This window comes from Camelus bactrianus, chromosome 25 (assembly GCF_048773025.1).
Source record: "Camelus bactrianus isolate YW-2024 breed Bactrian camel chromosome 25, ASM4877302v1, whole genome shotgun sequence".
NCBI lineage: Eukaryota > Metazoa > Chordata > Mammalia > Artiodactyla > Camelidae > Camelus > Camelus bactrianus.
Window position 1 is genome coordinate 9,684,287 of NC_133563.1, and position 25,232 is coordinate 9,709,518.

At 38.4% G+C, this 25,232-nt stretch overlaps 1 protein-coding gene across 11 annotated transcripts in view; it reads right to left on the reverse strand.

Annotated features, from left to right (window-relative positions):
• The window catches only part of NCALD (neurocalcin delta), a 364,310-nt gene that overhangs the window by 70,434 nt on the left and 268,644 nt on the right, over positions 1-25,232 (reverse strand). Inside the window, exon 1 of one of the 11 annotated variants that reach the window (XM_010955782.3) lies at positions 10,306-10,461. The exons of the other annotated variants lie outside the window; for them this stretch is intronic. The gene's annotated coding sequence lies outside the window, so the exon portion shown is untranslated. Of the gene's footprint in view, positions 1-10,305; positions 10,462-25,232 lie in introns of those variants that run through there. 11 annotated transcript variants of the gene reach the window in all.

Here is a 25,232-nt window from a genome sequence, read left to right on the forward strand (position 1 = left end):
GTTCAAATGCTCAGGTTCATTTCAGAGTTCTTTTTCTTCTGCTGAAGTAAAGTAAGATGAACTATAAACTTAAAATATACCGCTTTTTAATTTTAAGCTATTAATTGTGGTTACTTTAGGCAGTAGAATATTAAAAGTTAGGTTTATTTTCTTCCTTACATTCTTCTGTATTTTCCATATGTTCTATCATAAACATACATTGATTCTATACTTAAGTTACTTGGAATACAAGTAACTATACAAGACTATTTGAGTGTGTTACTAGGACCAGAAATTCTCAGGTTCCATGGCTTTTTTTTGACAAGCAAGGTGGCAAGCTGAGTAATTATATAAAAATTGTATTGAATACGATTTAAGTAGGTGGTTTGGAACACATGTTTCAAGCCATCACCTCTGTTGTATATCTGAAATCTCTACATCATGGAACGCTGTGTAAACATTGCCCACTGTGTAAACCTAAGAAATTTCCATTTATTTTGGGACTTTTAACAGGGACTTTATTAATTGAAGACTTTAAGCAAGACAAAGAGGAACAGTAGGTTTTAAATTTCCTTAAAATGTCCCTGTCAAAAGAAAGTAGAATGACAGTTACAGGGCCTGGGAGGGGAGGAGAGAATGTGGAGTTAGCGTGTGATGGATACAGAGTCTCACTTTGGGAAGATGAAAAAGTTCTGGAGGTGGATGGTAGTGATGGTTGCACAAGAACGTGAATGCACTTAACGCCACTGAATTGTACACTTAAAAATGGTTAAAATGGTTAATTTTATGTTATGTATATTTTACCACAATTAAATCTAGACATGATTTAACATGATTTCAGTGAGACCTTTTCTTTTTTTATAGTATCCCTGACTCAGTATCTTTTTGTCGTCCTATAGCATAACGAAGTTTGTGCCTGTAAGAAAGCAATCCTCCTGACGAGGACACCGATGAAGCAGTCAGGCCTCTTGGTCAGGCTTGGTATTAATCCCTAGGCTGTTTAGAGGGCCAGAGGAGGAAGATAATTTTTTCCAAAGATCAATGGATTGGGCTTTTAAAACTGGAAGTTGGTCAAAATGTTTAGAAGTGACCAGAGCATATATAATGACAATTACTTTTACAAAGTAGAATTTGGACCAGAGGTTCCATCTTAAGTGGCTTGCATTTTGTGAAAGCATTTTTATGATACGCCAGAAAAAAATGTCATGAAACCTATAATTTCCACTTAAATTTCTGTTCAAGTTCCTTATTAAGAAAGCTCCCCTGAGAGTGGATGGTTTGCCTTAACAGCCCCCAGCAGCTGGCCCTGTAAAAGAGCTCTGGCTCACAGAGGGTCACTGCTGAATGGCCAGGAGGTTACAAGCATGAGTGGGCGATGGCTCAGGAAACAGAAATGATCTCCAAACATCCACATCTGCCAGCAGCAAAGGCGAGTGATAGTCTGCAAGTGTAACGCATACTTTTTACTCTCCATTACAGACTGAGATAATGTACTCTCTGTCCTCAACTGGCTTAAAATCTTTATGTGATTAGAAATTTTAAAAGTACATCACAGATTCAATTTCCACGAGGCAGTGGACTTTAGATACAGTGCTAGCCTGCATGGCGCTGTGGTGAAGGCACCATCAATGTCAGTGTGCGGACTTCCACTTCACAAGAACAATTAACAAATATTATTTGTTTTATTTTTATGACATACATTTTCTAATATTCTTTATACTGTACATAAATATACACACTTTTGCGTGTATAATTGACAGTATTTTTCTTGAGAATGGTATGCTTTAAGAACATCCTGACAGTTGCCAAACACGTATAATTGACAGCCAGTTTTCAAAGACTTCAGATATGAAATGTACTAACAACTTAAAACTAAAACTTCACTGAACATAATTAAATCTTTAATTGATGACTTAATCAACAGATTTATCAGAATAATGGTGTGATGTCCCAGGGGTTTCATTATGTATATACAATTGAATATACAAATGAATAACAATTATCACCATAGTATAGTTCTATAGAAAATGTTATGGAGGTTTGAATTTTCAGTCGGTTTGAGTTTTATGTGAATGTGACTTTGCTAAATAGCAGATTATATTTTTTAAACTATGAAGTTGACATAGTTCTCCCTACATATATCACCCAGCTAAAGTTAAAAGAGCCACTTACACAGTATTGAAGGCAAAGAAGAATTCACATTTTTTTAAAATTCACAAAGTTAGAACTTTTCTATGAGAAAAACAGAAAAAAAGGAAATACTTAATACATATTCATAATTAAAATAAGTTGTCTAAAGCAAAAGGAAGCATGGATATTAAAATATTATCACACCCCTTGACACAGATATCACTTACCCGCGCCCTGCCTGTCCCTAGCTTCCTGCCGTCTATCAGGTCAAATCCAGCTTGTTTTACACTGATAATTCTACGTCCTCTACATACCCACCTGTGGACTGTATGTCTTTTCTTTCCCCAGCCATTTTCCTGATTCCAGACGGGTGAGTCTATTTCTGCTACCGGGATGTACTTATGATGTTTCTTACTCATGGGCAATCCTTTCACTTCCAGGTCATGCCAAATATTCTCCATCCTTTGAGGCCTAATTCAAAGTTCACTTCCTCTCTGAAGTCATCTCAAAGCCATAGATCCTTCTAGAGTTAATCTACTCATTAATCACCTACCAGAGATTTAACGAGTGGTTACTGTGTGTCCAGCACTACACTAGGCACTAGGAGAAGTTGTGACCAACATGGAAGACATAGCTCTGGACCTTAGTTGCATATGCTGTCTGGCCTCTTCAACTGGACTGTAACCCTTTCAAAGAGTGGCGGGTCCTATGTTACCCTTGTAGTATCCTGCTTCGCTGAGGCATCTTGAGTGAGGTGGGACATGTGCTGGTCATTGAAACGGTTGGGTTGACTGGACCACATCTGTCTGCTGTCAGTGGTAAGCAAATTAGAGGCAATTAGAGGAACCTTACCAGTCCTTAGACACAAAATTTTTTCATAGGTGCTCAACAAGAGGGCCCACTATATGGGGCTAATAAATGTTGAATGCATACATCAAGAGTGAACAAACCAATTAGCCTTCTAAAGGGAAGATGGACAGAGCCTCAGAATGGGATGATGTTTAAGTGAGTGAGAAGAGGGTCAGGGGTGTTCATTTCTCTCTAGTAGAAGACACAGAGATGCCTCTTTGAGTCAGGACATAAGAAATACATTTCTGAGCATTTCCAGTACTAGGTTTGACCAACACATGCAGCCGCAAGCCAGTGGATGCATGCCATTTTGGCAGCTTTATCAAGAGAAAAAAAAGACTTTGCTGAATGAGCTAAATCTTACCTGGCCAAGAGGAAATCCCCAGCTTTACTATAAACCACTGGAGGAGAAAAACAGGCTTAGAAGCATTGGAAATGGGCCAAAAGAGAGTGTCGAGACAGCAGGGTCTAACAATAGAAAACTCGGCAGCAAATTAGACAAGAGTAGCTGTGAGAAAGAGAGATAAAAACAGATAAGGAGGACTAAGCGGTGACGAAGGGAAAATGGCAGAACTGCTGTCCACGTGGGACTCTCCTACAGAGAGGGTCCCAGCCAGGAGGGAGCAATGAGGGAGACTTTACTAATGCACACAATCCAGTCTCAGTGTAGCCCGAATCCTCCTCTAGAACCAGCAATAGAAAATGTAGGGACACTCTTCTAAGTTTATGAACAGGATGGGTACCTAAAGTCCACTTTAAATTTAATTGGTAACTGAAATATAATTTCCCCCAGAAATTATTTTAACTAGGTTAGCTACCCATGCCAAATCCCCAAAACCTACTTAATCTATATGTCTCTAAAGTTCAGTCCTCTACACAGGTATTTCAGTCATTTCTAACTACCCCATACATTCCACTTACTCTGGTTGCCTAAGAAATAATTCCCAAACTTATGAAGCTAGAACAACAATAGTTTTTATCTTATAAATGAACCTGCAGTTTAGAAGAGTGCTCACCAGGGATAGCTCATCTCCGGTTCCCCTGGCGTCAGGAGGGGTGAGGGGGACCCAAGGGCTGGGGCCCGGGATGCTCTGAAGGCTTGCCCACTCACATATCTGGCAGTTAATGCTGGCTGTTGGCTGAGATCTTAGCGGAGGTGTTGACTGAAACCTACATGCAGCCTCTCTCTATGGTCTAAGCTTCCTCATAACATGGCAGCTGGTTTCCAGGGTCAAATGTCACATGTAAGAGAAAGAAAGGACAGCTGAGAGAAAAAGAAACTGTATTCGTCTTGTAATCCAACCTTGGAAGTCGCATTGCATTGTTTCCACTGTGCTCTCTCAGTGGGACCAATCACAAGTCCACGGGGGTTCCAGGGGAAGGCAATACTTCTCTTGAGGGAGAGTAGCAATATCCTAGAAGGCTTTTAGCGATACAATCTGCCACAACATATTACTTCTAGGGAAAGTGCAAATGTACCAGCTTAAAAGCTTATACAGCATAGAGTCCAGATCTCAGTACACAGAGCTCCATTATACACTTGGGTGGTGTGGGGCAATTTGCTCAAGCTCTCTGTTGCTTAGTTTCCTCATTTATAAAATTGGGATGCTGTGAAGAAAAAAATAGTTATTTTGAAAGGAGCCTAGAAGACTATCTAGCTCCCTAAGTGTTAGCTGTCATCATGACACTAGGGACACATCCCCTCTGACTATGGCCGTGGTACTTCCTGGTTCCTGGGGAGATGGTGGTGGTGGCAGCACTACCAGAAGCAGAAAATTAATGATAACAGTTTAATACCTGCCAAGTAAGCTGACTTAAAAATGTATGAGGTAGGTACTAATACTATCCAGGTAAGAAAGCCATGACTTTGGTAACTTGCCCAAAGTGACACCTGCAAGTGATAGAGACAGAATTTGTCCCCAGATCAGTCTAAGTAGATGGAAGGGCCTGAACCTTGGATTATTGTGCGGAGAAGAGCCCTTTTCCCAAATCTGATTTGGGCGTGAGTGAAAAATGAACAGCACTGTATTATGCCACTGGGGCCTGGGGCTATTTAACAGGGCAGTGAACCTATCTTGACTGGGTTTGAATAGGGAAGATGGGGTCGGTATTCTTGGGCACAACTAACTTAAGGATTCCTTTCATAAGATGAAATAGCTCTCATCATTTGCACAAGGCAGGGTATATGCATAAAGGAAAATTATCCTCTAGGTCAGTCCCTACTAGTCCCATATGTCTTCTGAACTAGAGGACAGAGAGCCTTTGGAAATAGGGCTGGGCGTACTGATCTGGAACCCTTGACACTGATATGAATGGATTAGGCTAGCTGTTCACCAGCTGAAGAATGCCTCTTTCAAGTTTTCACTCTGGTGTAAAATCTAATGGGTTCTCAGGTTATTTACTTGCCTCTTTCATTTTGATTTTTTTTTCCCTTATAGAGAAGATTCTCTTTTTGACTACACTGGCCAGCACGGCTGTAAGAGAAAAAAATCCTTGGTTGCTGTTACACTTAGGTCTCTGGGCAGGTCCCCTGGATAGTTAGACTGAAAGTCCCACGATGGCAGGGATCTTGTCTGTCTTGTTCACCACCACAGCATCCCTAGTATCTAGTGTACCGCCTGGCACACAGTAGGTGCTCAAATTTTACTGAATGCATGAAAGACCAGATGTTTGAACAAAAGCAAACAAAAGCTGGAAGTCTATAAAGTAACTCGGGCTCTTTATGCCAGTGGCATTTTATCACTCAAGGACATCATGAGGGAATCCAAAATGCCTACTACAGTACTGTGGATGCAGCAGCCACTTAATAATGCTTGCTGACGGAGTGACGCTGCCTCACGCTGCGCCTGATCCACAGCAGAAGCAGGAATGCTTAGGCTCAGCTAGCTTTTGTGGGATGCTATTTTTTAATTTATCTCCAAGGATGTTGTAAATATGGTCGTCACAAAATTGATTGTGGATTTAGTTGTATGAATCATATGAAATCTGTGGGAGTCAGCTAAAGAAGACAACGCTTTTCTTGACATTTACCTCTAATGGGAAGGCTTAGAACTCATAGAAGTAAAGAAATTCTAGAATCATTCTTAAAAAATTCATCCTTGCATAAAAGCAATATGTAGCCTTTGGTCCTCCTGTACACACTGGGACAGAATTCAGAAAATAGGGAAAATTCTCCCATTAGGACAGGTAGCAGCTGTGGTATCTTTTAGACTACAGATTTCTTCCTTGAAAATCAAATGTAGAACTTTAATGTGATGTAAGTATACTATGTTTTACATTGGTGTAAACTAAAATTTAAAGGGATGCTATGTCTCTAATTAAAGGCATTTATAGAAATATGTACCCCAAACCCTGAATTTCACTGCAGAGATAAAAAGAACAGACGGTTTTTAGTTTGGAGTACATGGCTCCAGTGAATTTAAATATTTATCATATAATTTTTAATCAAAGTCTTAATGAGCACTAACTTTTAATGGCCTCACTTCTGGAAACAATTAAAAATACTGTATTTTGGAATGCTATTTCTAGTTGGATTTCTATCACAGGGCACCATTTAAATAACAGTTGATTTCGTAAAAAAATAATGGCACATTCCTTTCTGAACTTCAGATTTCAACACCTGCCATCAAAGAAGCAAACAGTACTGCCTGGAATCAGAGATTTTTGACTTTTTCCAAGTTTCTTTATCAAGTTGCCACAGAGACTCAAAGCCCCCAAAGCAGGTGTTCTTTTCTAGTCCAAAGAATAAGAAATGTTTGAGAAAATCCTCTTTCGTAATTCCCCCAAGAACACATGAAGAAAAATAGCTAAGCTTCCATTTCAAATGTTAGGGATTTGGATTGTGTTTAAACACCAGCTTGTGCATAATGTCATAGCTCCAATTTTCCTATGCTGTGATGGTGGGTGCTGATGTAATAGAAAGGGTGGCTAGGACTAAATGCAGGGCTGGTATGGCAGTGATACCTGATATCTGCTAACTGACTGCAGAGTACCTACTTAGATGGAGAGGAAAATTAGGCAATATCTTCTGCAAATTGAGAATGACATTGGGAATGAGACAACTCTCGTGTAAATCAGAAAACAATAATATTAATATCCCCTGTATTGGTCTTGAATATCCAGGAAGTCAAATAGGATTCTGCATTCAGATTACTTGGGAAATGTCTCCGCTCCCCCATTTCGTTCTGAATGTGTCCTGTTCTAGGGACCTCTGACAGGTGAACCAGCAGGCTCTATTCAGAGTAACTGGAATCTACATTATAACTGATCAATTTACACATGTATGTGCTTTACCTTAAAATGAAAAGTTATGTAAGTTTTTTAATGCTCATTTCAATTGCTGTGAGCACACAAAGTACCGTCTAGAATATTCCTTCAGCTATGATCTCATATAACATCCTGCATTCTTCATCTAAGTACAAGCTTATTTTCTTTACAAAGGGATAAAGGTCCCTTTGTAAATAGCTATAGTCTTACTTCTACGGTCCATGGTTTTAACTTGCATAACTTGCATTAACACTAGAGTTTTTCCTCTTAACCCCTATCTAACCAAGTATGAGTTTCTCAGTCCAAGGACACAAGACTACTTATGAATTTCAAGAAGGAAAATAAAACAAAGTTACAGTTTGCTAGCTATGTGGATAAATCATCCCTTTTCACACAGAAATTAAAGAGAGAATACTGTGAAATTCACACATACAGAGAAAACAAATCAGAGGTAGAAGAACTGAATGTGGAAGCAGTGGTGTGGATTTTGTCCAGTGCAGTCCCAAGCCTTTTAGCATCACCAGCTTACATATCATTTAACTCAGGAGTGGACAGAATTCACAGGATCGGGGAACTTGGACGAGAAAAATTTTACATCTTTAGTTTCACTAACCTCAAACTAAAATTTAGTATCTTTCAATTAAAATGAGGCCACAAACCACAGTACCTGTGACTTTGTTGCCCAGAGAAATCACAGATATTCTACATCACATCACAGTCATCGCAGCCATCTCGAAATATCTTCCATGCTCGTCACTACTTCAAAATTATGGTAGTTATTACAACTGCTGTTAATTTTATTTTATGTAATAATGAATTATTAACATACATACCATAATTTTTTAAAATTTGGTTAATGTATTTCAATAAAAGTGGTTTCCTTTGTAATCCTGCATACTTTATCACACATTTAAAAACATCATTCTAAGAAGAACCTATAGGCATCAACAGCCTGCCAAAGAGCTCCGTGACACCCAAAACATTAAAAATCCCTGAAACTGTACATAAAGCATTTAATAATGCAACATCCAGGTTTCTAGAGTAACTCATTCTTTGCTAATATCTTTTGAAGTTGAAACAAACTTGACCTTGAAGTCAACACAGTCTCATTGCTGTAAATGGATGACTCTAATAAGCGTCTTTCCTCCCCTTATTTTGCCATAAGAAAAGACCTGTAGATTCCAGAGAATCTCTGCTGTCACAGCATAGGTTGTTTTCTTCTCATGATAAACTTTATCATTAACATTTTGCCAATCAACACTGAGTTGTTTGCTGAAGTCCAGTCTGTTTCATTAGAGCATTGAATACAATCATTTTATAACTTTAATTTAAAACACCATAGAGAGAGCATCAAGAAAATCTCTGCTACCTGGAAAAACTATAATGATAATTCCTTATTTTGAGAAAAACAAACAACAAAGTACTCCATCAAAGACACTGCTTTTAAATGACAGTGCTTCTGGCTGTTGGTCCTACTTATGCTCAGTTGAAATGCTGTAAATCAATTAACATAGTTCTAGGAGGCTTAAGAATATGGCCTCTGAGTTATTATAATTATGAGATAAATTGAATGATGAGATAATGCCTCAGTGGATGTTCCTTGAGTATAAGTACATTAGACTTTTTGGAAAATCCTCCATGGAGACTCTGGCCAAAAATAGACATATCAAATGGCAGCAAGTCAAATGAATATTCACTCAGTGAAAACTATTGAGAAATTATTGATGTACTCACAATTATTCACTTGTTACTGAAGCTAAACACTGTTCAAAATCCCCATCTCCAAAAGTAAAATAAAGGCTATCAGAACAATGTATTCTGGCATTAAGCTGATACTTAACTCATATACCATAAAATGTGTATTCTTCATATACATAGTTAAACCATTATTTTCTATTCATCAAAATAACAGGTATATTACATGTGCTGCTCTAAAATGTACCTTTTTTTCCAATTAAATTTGTAAGATTCAGACACCTGGTTATAAATCTAGGCTCCAATTAACTTCAATACCAGAGGTTTTCTTTGAATTACAAGCTATAAAAATGATCCAACTTGTGTGCAATGATAGAAAATTCAAAATCACTAAACTTGACAAGGAAAGAAACTACAACAATGCAAAACACCACACCCAATTTGCAGTGCATAGTGCTATAGAAATCGAGATGAAAGGCTCTACTAATCAGTTATCAAATTACTCATTTGAGATCTGGAGCAATTTTTAGTGACTATTCATATCCGTGTTTGAATTAAAGTAGATCTACCAATGATAATTTGGTTTTAAGGCTATTGTTTTCTTCTCTAGGTCATTATTTCAATCTTTAAATATAAAAACCAGCTTACATGACTCCTCAGTGAAGACCATCCAATGCTATTCTCTTCACAACTGAATTTTCAGAGGAAGATGCTGAAAATATGCACTTCGCTCTAACAACCAAAAAGCAACTGCATGCACACATGTAAGAGGTTCCACCCCAGATTCTTTGGCATATTCCAGATTATTTTCTCTAAACAGGAAGCTGTTGACAGTTTTCCCCAGTATTTGCAGAATACTTCGTTTACCAGAAAAACCCCAACTTTTGTTTCAAAGTGTAATGTTCTTTCCCACTGTGCCTATTGTTGCTAATTATGAATGCTGCAAACAAGACAGAAACCGAATTCCAAACTATTCTAGGCTGATTCAGAACAGGGTAGCAAGTGTACAAAAAAGCAAAGTTAGCAACATACTGCAAGACTATGCTGGAGTCTTTAAACCCAAAACAATACAGAAGGGAGGATTCCTGGAATTCAACGGGGAATATTTAGCTCAAGCTGCAAAATCCTATCTCTAAATAATGTCATGTTAGCAAGTGTTGAATAAGAAAGGCGATTACATTTTAACCTACTTCACAGAACATTAATCCAAATTTAACCAAATTCCAGAGATTCCGCCCCAAATTAACAACTAGAAGCTGCTTCACATTTTTCTCCTGGTACAACAATAACTGTTCATGAAGACAAACTTGTAAGAGGTAAGAGAGAGGGGAGAACCACAATGATCTATAAACACATCAACTATTGTACCTAAAGCAAACTAATTACCTCGCACAGAAGAAGGGCAAGGTTTAACAGTCCATGCTCTGCAGCCCCTGGGAAGCAGCGGCAGCAGCGTTAAGAGCAGCGGCAGCGGCAGCCAGCATCCACCAGATTCTCACAGGCCTTTGACTGTGTGGACTCAGCCACAGACTCTGCCTCCAGCTGACGTCAAAGTCCCTGTCACATGGCCAGATGAAAGCCAAGAGAGCATTGGTTGTCGTAGCAACCACAGAACAGCTCTGAAATTATTTCAATAGGTCATCTGTCACTGTGGTGTGTAAATGTGTGTGAGTGAGTGTGTGTGTGTACACTCACCCCACAACCATCACGGACAGCTCCCCGACAACCTCAGCCCTTGAAGTTGTGACTCAAGAGCGCCTACAACTTTCCTCTTTGAGGCTTTGGTGTCTTTTACAGTTACTGGCAGGAAAATGCGTGCCCCTCTGATGTTCCCACTGGTCTCGCTGTCACCAGCATGAAGCTTGTGTCTCTCTGTAGCACAGAGGGAAAGAAGCTGAGAAATTTGGGGGCAGTATTCTAAGCTAATTAAATCTATTTGTAAGCAAATGGATAAAAACAGAAGCTCAAGGAGAGATGGAAGAAAAGCTATTTTTAAAATGATAGAGGAATCCACATCTATGTACTGAGATGGAAAGAAAGAGAAGAAACTTGGGGCGGGTGGCCCCGCATCAGATGAGAGTCTAATGACCCTCACATCAAACAGGATGGGGAATCAGCTGACATGAATTCAGGATCCCTGCACTGGAAAGTGTCTATGCAAGAATGATGACCAAAAGAGTTTCAAAACAGTACTCCTTTAAAATACTTTATATTTTGACCTTTTTTGACTTTTATTTTGGGGGTCACCATACAGGTGCCAAATCCTCCCCTATGTGCTCTTGTCCACATCCCTCTGGGGCTCAGCATGGAGTAAATGGTAAGTGTCCCCAAACACACACTTCAGTGAAAGTCTAGGGCAGCAGAATAAAAGGACAGTCCTGCACGTTTTCTAACTTGAGCTTCATTTCCTTTAGGACCAGCCTAGCTTACTTCTAACTCCTCACACGTGCTTATTTCCTAGTTCATTCTCCCTCTTAATTAACAGGAAGTCCATTAAACAAAATGAAATGAAACCCAGAGGAAGGTACTCTGAAAAAACACATTCAGAGAATGTTTACCCATTCAAAGGGCAAAGGGGTTAAACGGCGGCAGAGGAGTGACTGCTCTCAAAACCCTAAGGATCTTTCCATGCTAGAGTTATCAGGATTTCTATTTTGGCTTCTTTTAAAAAAGGTAGCTCTGGGGTTTTACCAAATATAAGTGGAAGCTAAGCCAGCTGAACAGATTACATTTATGTCCCTGTAAAAGAATGCAATTTCTTCAGTTAGAGTCAGGATTTGCTCTAGAACAGTAAGACTAATGTTCAAACTGTTTCGCCATAGACTCCTCCTAGTCCATCTTTCTCTTCCTTTACTTCTGTCTCAGTCGCAACTGGGAGAAAAGATACACTTTCATTTGAAAAGTTATTTTCCTTACGCGATTGGCTATAGCACTGCAAAAGTAAAATTGAAGTGTAATGCTGCAGTGAAGGCTCCCCCTTTAATTTCAGATTAATGATGGCTAGGAATTTATCTGTTTGCACAAGGACAATTAGCTCATTGAGTCCAATGTCTATCTAAATGGGCCAGGATGTCTCGCCAGTGGCAGATTTCAGTAACAGCTACAATTCACAAATTTGTAATTGGTTCCAGTGATAGTTCTGGTTTCCTGCTCAGAAATGCACATCATAGTAATGAGAGGGGTGGGAAGAGAGGAGAGAAAGCATATCCTTCTAGACTTCCAGGGCCCCACGTTCTCTGACTCCAGATCCATGGCTGCCTGATCAACTCTTCCTCTCTGTGCAGTGTCAACATCTAAAAGAGAAAGCTGCAGTACCATGGTTTGCCAGTAGGTGATGTCCTCTGAAATAAGGAGTTAGCTGTTCTAAACATTCTGGCCTTTCATTAGTTTAAAATTTAACAAATAATAATATCTTTTTATTTTGAATTTTCTTTTTTTTTTTTTAAAGATTTAAGTATACTTTACTGTATACTTATGTGCTTAAACTCATTATAAGTTAAAATCAGTGGACTGGCCTTCAAAGTGAAAAGTGGATACATGTAATTCTTTTTTCTATAGCCTGCTTCCAACATGCCATCAAGTCACTTCCCTTTGCAAACTACCTAGAATTAGAGGTCCCTCTTACAGCTAAGAAAGCCACTGGCCTCCTGCAGAGTTGAAATTGTGAGGACGATCTCTTTGGAGCTCAGGTTTCTACCAGTTTGGCTAATTAATCCAAATGTAGTTGAAAATATCATAGGAAAAACATGAAGGTCTTCTCTAATCAGAGCCCACAACATTAAAAAGAATATGTGTCATTTTCTTTTTTAAATCATAACTCACTTTTTTAGGTGAGAATGATTCATTGAATTTAAAAATACCCATTCGAAAATAGTTCTGCACCATAGCTTTCACTTGCCGTATGAATGTCAAAGCTGCCTATTCTTAGTTTGACCACTTTGCCGGAAATAAACGCCACTAAATTTATTTATGGCAATTTATGGTAAATGCCACAAAACAAGCAGCCTGACTCGGGTTCACACAATTAAATTAACAGGTGGCTTAGGCCATAAGTAGACAGTGATAATCAACCTTTTCTTTGCTGTTGCTAGCTAGTGGTGCTGTGTCCCCACCTTAACATTAGTGGGAAGGCCATGGACCTATGTTTTGTAAGCACTGGGTTCAAATCTCATTTAGGAAAGTTACTTAAGTCCTCTGAGCCTCAGTGCTTACATCTTAAGGTTGTTATGAGGACTATAAAGCTAAGGTTTTCTAAAACTCTGACACCCTGCCACAGAATAGCTGGCTCATTGTGTGTGTCATTTCATGTTTATGTCTGACTCTGGTGAGTCTATAGAGACTTTCAGGGAAAGGACGGGATCTTAGTCATCTCTACAGCTCTGCGGTTAGCACAGGGCCCAGAACACAAGTGCTTGATAAATAGACTCCACTACCGGGAAATAAATGCTGAGCAACAGAAAGAAATGCTTCCTTTTTCTTCCTGCTAACAGAGAAGAGAGAGCCTCCCCTCAAGCTCCCAAAAAGGCAAAAGAAGGAAAAAGAAGAACAAAAATGTTGAGTTATCACAAAATGTTCTAGCAATGGATGGGTTCAAGTAAATTGGCCAAGTAAATCAAACTTATCTCTACTAAATCATAAGTATTTATTATGTGTGTACATAAGTTATATGCTGGTGTATTTTACAGCTACTGCTGTTGATGTTGGATAATCTTTTACATTAACTGACATTAACTGAGCACTTACATCCGGAGCATTGTTCTAAGTGCTATAGATATATTAAATTCTTTACTATAATAACCCTATGAGACAGGTATTATTCTTTTCCACAATCATATGATCCAGCAGTCCCACTCCTGGGCACATATCTGTAGGGAACTCTAATTTGAAAAGATACATGCACTCCAATGTTCATAGCAGCATTATATACAATAGCCAAGACATGAAAGCAACCTAAAGTCCATCAACAGATGACTGGATAAAGAAGTTGTGGTGTATTTATACAATGGAATACTACTCAGCCATAAAAAGAATAAAATAATACCATTTGCAGCAACATGGATGGACCTAGAAATCATCATTCTAAGTGAAGTAAACCAGAAAGAGAAAGAAAAAAACACCGTATGATATCACTCATATGTGAAATCTAAAAAAAGAGGACACTAATGAACTTATCTACAAACAGAATCACAGACATAGTAAACAATCTTATGGTTACCAACAGAAACAGGGTAGGAAGGGATAAATCTGGGAGTCTGAGATTTGCAAATGTGGGCCACTATATACAAAAATAGATTAAAAACAAATTTCTTCTGTAGAGCACAGGGAACTATATTCAATATCTTGTAATAATATTTAATGAAAAAGAATATGAAGATGAATATATGTATGTATATGCATGACTGGGACATTGTGCTGTACACCAGAAATTGACACATTGTAACTGACTACACTTCAATTAAAAAAAAAAAAAAAAAGAGAAAAAAAAAGAGAAACTTAAGCAAAGAAAGATTGAATAACTTGCCTACTGAGTACATGCAGAGCCAGGATCTATACCCAGGAAGCCTGGCTCCACTAATTTTTGGAAATAATTTACATTTGATGTATTTTTAGAAAGAATTGAATTATTTTTAACGGTTATTTTATACTTGAGGGTTATTTTTATTTTTAATTCCTTATGAGAGTGAGAAGGCCAACTTACCCTTTCTGCATTTGGGAACTCTGATGATCTTAATCTAGCTTTGGCTTAAGGAGTAATATGGCAAGAAAAATCTAATCAGGAAGATTTGAATCAAAGAAAACAGGCAAAATAAAACAGTAAAAATAAAATAAAATAAAACTGCCCAAATTATTATAGTCTTTTTTTTTTTTAGGGGGAGGGAGGCAATTAGGTTTATTTATTTATTTTTTACTGATTTATTTAATGGAGGTTGAACCCAGAACCTTGTGCATGCTAAGGTTATTATAGTCTTAACTGAAGCAAATATTTGGATCACACAGGCTTGAGTAACTTCTATTTCCCAGTATGATGGAATTTTTTTTTTTTTGTCTTCAAATTAATACTCTCACTGAGATAATAATAGCTGGATTTTTAAAAAGTGGTTGGAAGGCATCAAAGAGTAGCAAAGGCATCAAGACCTTAGATAAAAGGGAACTATAATGATGCAAGCCCCAGCATTCTCCATATTATCTGTTACTTCTCTCCTCAAATTATTATTTTTTAATTCTTAAGTGGTGTGAGGCTTTTGGCATTCTCAGAGACTGGAGAGAAAAAAAAATGGGGGTACAAATACTCAAAAACATTCAGGACTTTGGGGATTGAGATCCTAGTTTAAAAAAAAAAAACGAAAAAGGAAGCACAGAGAAGAGATCCCAATATTCTGAACTATTTTGCCCTTGAAGCATTTGCCAACTCCTAGATGGTGTTAGACAAGAGAAAAAGAAGTGAAGCATTAAAATGTAGCAAACAGGATAAAAACAAGAAGGGTGCGTGTAGCAGTCTTGCAGGCTTGGGAGTTCAGGATCTTCTGAGGAGCTGGAGCTTGTAAACACCCTTAGTTTTTAGGTCTCATAACTGAAAGGCTATGACCTAGAAGTAATGGAAAATGGGAAATAGATGCATCCTCACAAAAACCAGGACCCATCCTAGAATCACTACAATACTTAGTTGGATCCAGGTAATTTGCCCCTATTACTACTTTCCAGAGAAAATTAACCCTCTCTAAAGGACGATGACGTCAGACAGACCCTTGGCTGCTCTGCATACGCCACTTCCAGTTCACTCAAGAATCATTAATTGTGCGAGAAAACTGGTATAACTAAGCAAAATCCAAGAGGAAGAAATAGACCACAGACAGATCCATGGGTAGTTATCACAGATCCATCTTCTGCAGTTATCAGACAGGACTTTAAAGTAACCATAGTTGATCCCTGAATAATGTGAAATTTAGGGAAGCCGACTATCCACATAGTTGAAAATCTGCGTATAGCTTTACAGTTGGCCCTCCGTATCCGCACATCCACATCCACAGATTCAACCAACCGTAGAGCTGTGTGTAGCACTGTAGTACATGTTTAGTGAAAAAAATCCACATATAAGTGGACTCATGCAGTTCAAACCTACGTTATTCAAAGGTCCACAGTATAATGAATATGTTCAAGGAAATAGACAGCAGGGTGGAGAGTTCCACAAGCAGAATAATAAAATCTGCTTAAGAAGAGCATATTAAAATTAACTGAAACATACAACTGCAATTAAGAGCACAACAGATGGGTTCAAGAGCATAGGAGATACAGCAAAAGAGAAAAATGGTGAAATGAATGATTAGTAGATAATATCTAGACTGAAGTATGAGAAGAAAAAATGAATGGAAAATACAGAAAAGAATGTAAGAGACTTTTGGGACATATGAAAAGGCTAACATGTTGGGGAGAGGAGAGAGAGAGAGGACAGAAGCAATATTTCAAGACAATAGGCCGAGAGAGTCCTAAAACTTACAAAAGATATAAAATAACAGATTTAAGAAGCCCTATATACCCCAAACAGGATAACCACAAAGAAAATCACACATACACACATCATGACCAACTTGCTGAGAACTAAAGACAAAGATAAATTATTAAAAGCAGCAAGACAAAAAATTATATTCACTTGCAAGGAGCAACAAAAGACTTCTTAACAGTAAAAATCAACAGTAAAACAATCCAATTTCCCCCAAGACATTTTCCCCAGGAATATATACAGATAACAAATACGCACACAAAACAATTTTCCGATATCATTAGCTATTAGGGAAAAGCAAGTTAAAACAATAATGAGATATTACTACACACCTCTCAAAATGACTAAAATAAAAAATAGCAACAATATCAAATACTGGCAGAGAAACTGAATCACTCATACATTGCTAGTAGAAATGTAAAATGGTACAGCCATTATAGAAAACAGTTTGACAATTTAAAAACAAAATTAAACATGCAAATACTGTATGACTTGGCAATTATGCTCTTGGTATTTCAGAGAAATGAAGATGTATGCTAACAGAAAAGCTTGTACACAAATGCTTATTGCAGCTCTCTTTGTGCTGGCCAACAGCTGGAAACAGCTCAGGTGCTTTCAATGAGTGAATGGGTGAACACATTTTAGTACATCCACACTATGGAATAGCACTCGGTAGTAAAATGGAACAAACTACTGATGCACACAAAACCCTGCATGAACATCCAGAGAATTTTGCTGCGTGAAAACACTAACCTCAAAGGTCACATACTGTACAATTCCATTTATATAAACATTATTGATATGACAAAATTATAGACATGAAAAACAGATCAGTGGTTGCCAAAGATTAAGGAGGGAATGGGAGGAAGTGCCTACGGTTGTAAATGCGCTATGTGAGGGACTCTTGTGGTGTGATGGAAACATTCTGTATTTTGACTGTGCTAATGTCAATATCCTGGTTGTAACATTGTATGACAGCTTTGCAAAATGTTACTTTTAGGGGAAAGTGGGTAAAGGGTATTTGGGTTCTCGCTATATTGTTTCTCACAACTGCATGTGAATCTCTACTTATCTCAAATTAAAAGTTTAATTTAAAAAATTTAAATGATGATGACACAAGACACTTCAGTCAAAAACCGAGGGAAGTTGTTCCAACAGAATTACATAAATTTCTGAAGTTATTTAAGCAGAAGAAAAATGATCCCAGATGGAAACAGAGAGATACAGAAAGGACAAACATACAGATGAATCTAAATGAATACCAATTTTATAAAATGATAATGTCTTGTAGGGTTTAAAATGTGTGTAGATGCAAAATATAGGGCAACATTAGTACAAAAGGTAAAAGAGGGTGGATAGAATTAAAGTGTTCTAAGATTCCTGTTTTCTGGTCAAAGTACTAATTAAAAATACTCTCTAACAGGGAAGGATGCACAACTACTAATCCTTGTGGTATCCATAAAAGAGTAACAGAAGAATGAATAGCTTATAAACTAACACAGCAGGAAAATAATTTAAAAATTGCTTGATTCCCAAAAGAGGCAAAAAAAAAAGGAGGGGGAATAAAAGAAAAGAAAATGATTCTTCCTAGAATACATAGGAAGAAATAGTAACATTGAAGATTTAATCCCAAACGTGTCCATGGTTACTGTAACATAAACTGGCCAAATATTCCAATTAAAAGACAACAAATATCAGACTGTATTAATAAGAAAATTCTAACTCTTTACTTCATGTAAGAGATGAAAAGTGATATATCAACTAACGTGTAAAAGCTGGTGTAGTGGTATTATTATCAAGAAATAGTATTTAATAGCACTATAAGCAAGAAATCCCACTAGAGACATAGAAGGACACTTCATTGCAATGTAGAAATATTTTGAACTGATATCAAAATTTACATGCACCTAAAGCCCTATTTAATGGAAACACATATATCTGTTAAAAAAAAAAAAAGCAAAAACAGAGTTCCACTTTTAGCATGGCACTTTGAAGAGCTCCGGGGATCTGTACTCCAGTGAAACAAGCATAACTTATGAAAATACTGTTAAGTGTTCTATAAAGTCTCTGAGAATCGTCCTTAGGGCATACTGCCAATGAATAAATATTTATTCAAGAAAATATACTAAAACTTGATAAGAACATCGAGAATCTGTGGCACTTCTGAGTCATGACCTACCTCCTCCCCAACCCCTCCGCGCAGTTTGATGGAAGCTCCACTCTGGGAAGGTGGCACCAATAAGACTGGGCGTCTTCTCCCCTTGGCTCTTGATAAAGGGGCACAGTATCTCACTGGGAAAGGCAGACCATCAGTGTTTCTCCAGCTCTGGTGTTAAATTCCTGGTAAGCACAGCCAGGAGGTGGGGAGCTCCTTTCCTCCACCCAGCCCCCACCCACAGGGCAGAGGCTCTACTCCAGGAATGGCAGGACAAAAATCCTAGTGCCCTTATTGCCCTCAATCCAGCTCACTTGCAGGGCAGAGGTTCTGTGCCAGAGGCTGTCTGAGACTAGAGGTTACCACCACTGTCTGGTGTCCAGAGCACTCACTCAGAGATTTTTTTCTAGAGGGAGAGGCAGTCTGTAAGAGCAGATGGCTCTGAAGATCTTCACAAAGAAACTGACTTTATTTGAAATAGAATGCGGGTAAGCTCAAGTTGAAGGTTGCTCTTGAAAATAATGGAGACTTTCGTGGTAAACAATTGAGAGGAGGCTGAAAGAAGGACAAAAGCTAACCTGTAGACCAGCTAGTTTACCAGAGAGAACCAGGGGAAGAGACAGCTAGAAAAGAGCCCTTCTAGGGTCAGAACAAGCCTCAAAGATTGGCCTCAAAAACTACCCCTAATGAATTTAATTGGATCAGACTGTGGAGATATTTATGCCCGAGAGCACTGTAAGAAATACTAGAGTCATAAGCCAAAAATTAGTGAAGCCTAACAGCTGGGTGTGATACCAAATGTGGCAGATAGTGTGGCAGATAGCATAGCAGAGATCAGGGAACAAGACAGACAAAGAGAGCCATGTTAAATTTAGTCATCACAGGGTGACTGGGCACAGTCGTTCAAACAGTGGTAAGAAACTGCCCTGACCACTTACATTGTGCTTTGTGATTTACACAGCATTTTCATGATTCTATTTCATTTGACCCTAAATCAATAAAAAAAAAATGTCATTTTTTAAGAGGTTTGAAATCTATGATCTAAGTTTCTACCTCAAGTAGTTGGGCAAAGAAGAGCAAAATAAAACCCAAGAAGGTAAAAGGAAGGAAATTATAAAGAGAGCAGAAATTATTAAACTGAAAACAATGTACCATACAGAAAATGAGAAAGCCAGGGTTGGCTCTTGAAACAAATTACTAGAATTAATAAACACCTAAAATAATGAGCAAGGAAAAAGAGAGAGAAAGAGAGAGAGAGAGAGAGAGAGAGAGGTCTCAAATCACCAATATCTGAAATAAAAAAGGGGACATTATTACAGATTCTTCAGATGTTAAGAAATAATCGTTTTCACAGGCTCTTAGGAGGAAATACCTTAGTGGTCACCCAGTGGCATCTTCCCCCTAGAGGAGGAATCCTCTCTGTACCTGAGAGATAGGAAACACCTTTTGCTTGAATACTTTCCAATAAGGGGGACTCTCCACTATAACATGTCAAGTCATCCATGTGGGAATGTTCTTCCTTATGATGAGCCAAATGTCCCCTCCCTACCACTTCAGTATCACACTCATATTTTGCTCCTTGATGCTACAAAGAGCAAATTGAGTCCTTTGGTTCACATGGTGCCCTTCAGAACTCTAAAGGAGCAGCTATTATGTCCGTGGCAGCAGCTAGTTGTCCCCTCAATACTCATTTTCTCCTTCTTGCATAGAAATAGAATCTTTAGCTGGGAAATAGCTGCCTAGAATAAAGACATTTTCCAGCCTCCCCTGTAGCTCTGTGGCTTTGTGATTAAGACAAGGCCAACTGGATGTAAACTGATGTCATGTGTACATTCCAGAACCTTCCTTAAAAACAAACTCGTCTAAGCCCTTTGACCTTTTCTTTGTTTCAGTCTGTTTACCATCCTACTGCTTGGGAGCATGGAGGTGATGGCCACCGCCATGGACCATGAGGAAGTGGGCTATGTACCCGAGAGATGGATGGTGGTGCTGTGGGAAGAAGCCTGGGTTCCTGAAGACTTAATGGAGAAAAGCTGTCTTTCCAGTCCTGCATTTCTTCCCTACCTTATTTAAGGCACACTTATTATACATCAAACTTATTCCCAAGTGTTAGAGTTTCCACCATTAAAAAAAAAATTGGTAATTTCGTGGAAGTGAAATGTCACATAGTAAATAAGCTTATGGAATTTCATGAAATTCCCTGGAATCCGTCTAGAAGAAAATAGAGTGTACTGCATTCAAAAGCATTGCAGAAGAGATACTAGAAAACTTCATTTCTCCAAGTAATTAAACTAGTAACATTTAATTAATATTTGGAAATAATTATGCAAAGGCTCTTTAAAGTCTTTCTGGACACTGAGGAGTTACATAGATTGAAGATATAGAAAAAGGAGAAAAGAAACAAAATTATTCAAGAAGTAAAAACGGCCTCTCCTTTCACCCTGCCTGCCTTTTCATAGATTGAATGAGAGAAATAAATTCTTTTCTCAAAGAGATAATTTCTCACATGAAACTGAGGATTTTGTAGGAAAACAGTCCACAGACCATCTCTTTATATTTAATTTTTCATACAAAGGGAAAGCTGCAAATGTCACTTTTCCATCAGCAACATCCAGTACAATCAGAGCAAATATTGATCTTTTTTTTTTTTGTTTTTTTCTTTTTAAAGATTGGTTTAGAACCGTAACTCTCTCTTTGCATTCAGACACTGTTGCACATTTATGAACTTGATTTTTACAAATCATCAAGGATTCTATTCCTTCCTACTTCCAAGAGATAAAGAAATAGGCTGAAAAACATGAAGAATCTAGATGCTTTCCTGTGGTGTCTGCGTTGAAATGGAACTCCTACAAATAAGAATGGAAAATCAGTCCTGAGACGTATTTGCAGCCCAAAGTCATACATTTTGTTGAGTTTCTGTACAAAATGTTGACATCAAGGATTCTTGCTGTATTATACTGGAAAGAGTATGACGAACTTTGGAATTGGGTACACCCAGATTTAAATGTGGGCTCCGCAAGTATGACTTTTCATCTCTATGACTTTAGACTATTTACTTAACTTGAGTCTTGATTTTATTATCTGTGAAATGGAAATACTAATTACCTTGCAGGGTAACGATAAGAGTGATGCTCAAATTTAGTGGTACATCTGGTACAGCTGAAAAGACAGAGCTAAACTTCACAATTAGTAAGAATAATTAAGAAATATGATGATTAGGGTCCAGTTTATCCTAAATTTATGCTTCCTAAAGAATGAACTTACATGAAACGTGATTTCTTGTTTTCATTGAATTCCTCAGTAAATAGATAATAGTTCTTAATATCAGAACTATGAATTTATATTTTCATAGTCGATATTTTCACTTAACAGCATTTAATGACAGTTAAAACCACAGCATAGAATCACATTTAGCTTATTAAATTATTTATTCTATATAAAAGAGGGAAAATAGGGCATTATTCATTTGCTGATACTAGCTTCTCTTCTAAAAAAGTCATCCCCCACATCAATACTTCAAGAACAGTGAATGCCTAGTTATTTTATTTATGCAAAAACTTTTCCATAATAACCTTCGCATAGGTTTATATAAAACAAATGTGTTCACATGATAAAAGATGTGAATCTTGCTTTAATAAAGTCAAATATATATAAATCTTAATGTAGTAAAATAATTAATTAGGACATTTAAAGCATAATTACTTCCCTGATGAATATAAAATGCAGTTCAATGATAGGAAAAACTATCACAACTTTTCAGAAAGACATTTGACTAAAGGACGTAGTTATCTTCCTGACTTGTTCTAATAGACTACTGATTTCAGTTACTGTGTTTGGACAATGTGAGAGGCAGATGAACACTCTGCTCACCCTTCATTTCCCTGCCCACTCCCACCTCCTGAGATGCCCCTGTTCTAATTCCAGGAACCTGTGAATTTGCTATCTTATGTGTTAAAGGTGAATCAAGGTTGCCAATCAGCTCACCGTAAAATACGGAGATTATTTTGGATTATCTGATGACCCCAATGTAATCACGAAGGTTCTTAAAAGTGGAAGAGGAAAGCAGAAAGACAGCAGCATGAAGAGGTTTTGGCCTAATGTTGCTGGCTTTGAAGATGGAGAAAGGGCCATGAATCAAGGATGCAGGCAAACTCTAGAAGCTGGAAAAGAAAAAGAAATTGCCTCAGTCTGAATGTTTATGTCCCCCTAAAATCTATATGTTGGGAACCTAACCTCCAATGCAATAGTATTGGGAGGTAGGGCCTTGTGGGGTGCTTAGGTCATGAAGGTGGAGCCTTCGTGAATGGGATTAGGCCCTTATGAAATCATGAGATGCCAGAGAGCTTGCTTGCCCCTTCCACCATGTGAGGACACAATGAGGAGTCTGTGACCCGGAAGAAGACCCTCGCCTGACCATATGGCAACCTGGTCTTAGACTTCCAATCTCCAGAACTGTGAGCAATCAATTTCTGTTGTTTATCAGCCACCCAGTCTGTGGTATTTTTGTTATAACAGCCTGAATGAACTAAGATGGAAGTGGACCAACCCCCAGAGCCTATGAAAGGGAACCCAGCCCTACCTACATTTTGAGTACAGCCCAGCGAGACCCATTTCAGATTTCTGACCTCCAGAACTGTTAGATAATAAATGTGTCATTTTAAGTCAAAATTTAAGTCTTAAGTTTAAAGATTGGGATAATTTTTTATGGCAGCAATAGGAAACTAATACAGACAACAAACGTGTACCGTGCATGCCTCTTAAGCATAACTTTGCAAAGGAAATTAAGGTGATTCCAGCCTTAAGGAGCTAGCAAAACAGAGAGGGGAGATATCACATATCCCAAGAGAAGCACAGCAAAGTACTACAGTGCTTCGGGGAGGGAGATGTCCTTCCCAGCTGGGAAAGGAATATATATATACACACATACATAACATATATGTATATATAACTGAATCACTATACTATACACCAGAAATTAACACATTATAAACTGACTATATTTCAATTAAAAAAAAAGATAAAAGGAAGATTTCTGGTCTATTAAGCCTGTCCCCTTGGGAATGAGTTAACATAGAACCTTCTATGAAAGGAAGATTTCTTTCTGGTCCGTTAAGGTCGTGCACGTGGAAATGAGTAACAATGGAATCTTCTATAAAATGATGATGGGCTTGGAGTCCGAGTCCCCAGTTACAACTCTGAGCTCCACAGGGCCTCTCCAGTTCCTACAGTTACTCCTTAATGTCTACGAGCCACATCAACATCATATCAATAACCTCTTTCTGTCTAGCCAGCTTAAGTGGGCATTCCATCAACTGAAGCAAGTGAACTCTAATACAAACACAATCAGCACATTGTTGTCCTCAACTGAATCAGTGTTACTGATTCCGTGAAACTGAAAAGACCTTGATTATCTAAATCATTTTGCTCATTCATTCACTTGTTCACCTAATAATCTTCAGAGAATGCTTTCTCTGTGTATTGGGGACATAGCAATGCCTAAGAAAGACACAGACTTTGGCTTCATGGAGTTTATAGTTATTGAACAATTACAACATTTAGTAACCAGTGAGTGATACAGAAGGAGAGCTACCCAGTGCTAGCCCAGGAGGACCTAATTCAGTCTGGGATTTCAGAGACTCTCTCTCAGAAGACATGGCCCTTGCATGAAGAAGAAAGAGGAGGAGTGAGCCAGTTGAGGAGTTGGCAGATGTGTTGAACAGAGAAAACAGTGGGTTGAGAACCTCAAAGTTGAGAGGCATGGCCTGTTAGAGGAACAGAAAAAGGCCAGGATGGCAGAAGGCTAAGAAGAGTAAGTACAGTATGAGCAGGCTGGTTGTGGGGCAGCTCCTGGAGGACTCTGTAAACTGACGTAACCGGGTAACTGAGCCACTTCAGGACACACAGCTAGCAGGTGGCGGATTGGACCCTAGGTCGTCTGAGCTCTAATACAAAGACCAATTAAAATTCTTTAAAGTAATGTTCTTTTAAAATTATTTCCTGGTTCTAAAGGTAACACATGCTGATTACAGAGAAAACGTATCTTCTATTGGCATAAAGACCACTATGCAAATAGCCCCAAGGTACACAGTACACACTTTGCGTGATGTACAGCATCACCTGATCACCTTCAGCAAATCCATTATCCCCAGACACTAGAATGCCTTTAATTATAGGATTTGTCCAGATTAGGCCATGGAAGTCTCAGGATTAGGGTTCATGATGAAAATCTGTCCATTACACAAAGGCCCTTCCCTGAATGTCAGCTGCTTGCCTATTTTTACTGCATGAAAATGCAAACTTGAAGATAATTGAGTGATTATACTCAGAAAAATATCTGATAAATTATATTTGCACATCTCCTGGACTCTTTATGGTCAGAAGGTCTCTTTCCCTTTCAAAATCGGAAGACGGTGTTTTCCTTGCTCAATCGCAGAAGTCATTTAGGATGTCCTGCCTCTCTCCGCGCTGCTGGCAGCTCAGATTCCTCGGTCAAACCTGAGCTGAGCACTTGTAATAAGGATTCATATGCCAGAATAGAAGCCCCTTGTTCTCCCTCCTGGGAAGGCGCTCTGCAAGCCTAATGGAATCCACTCTCCCCTCCTGGTTGGAGGGGAAGCTGACGAGCCCTGGGAAGCCTGGGCAGCAGATAAAGTGCTAGAT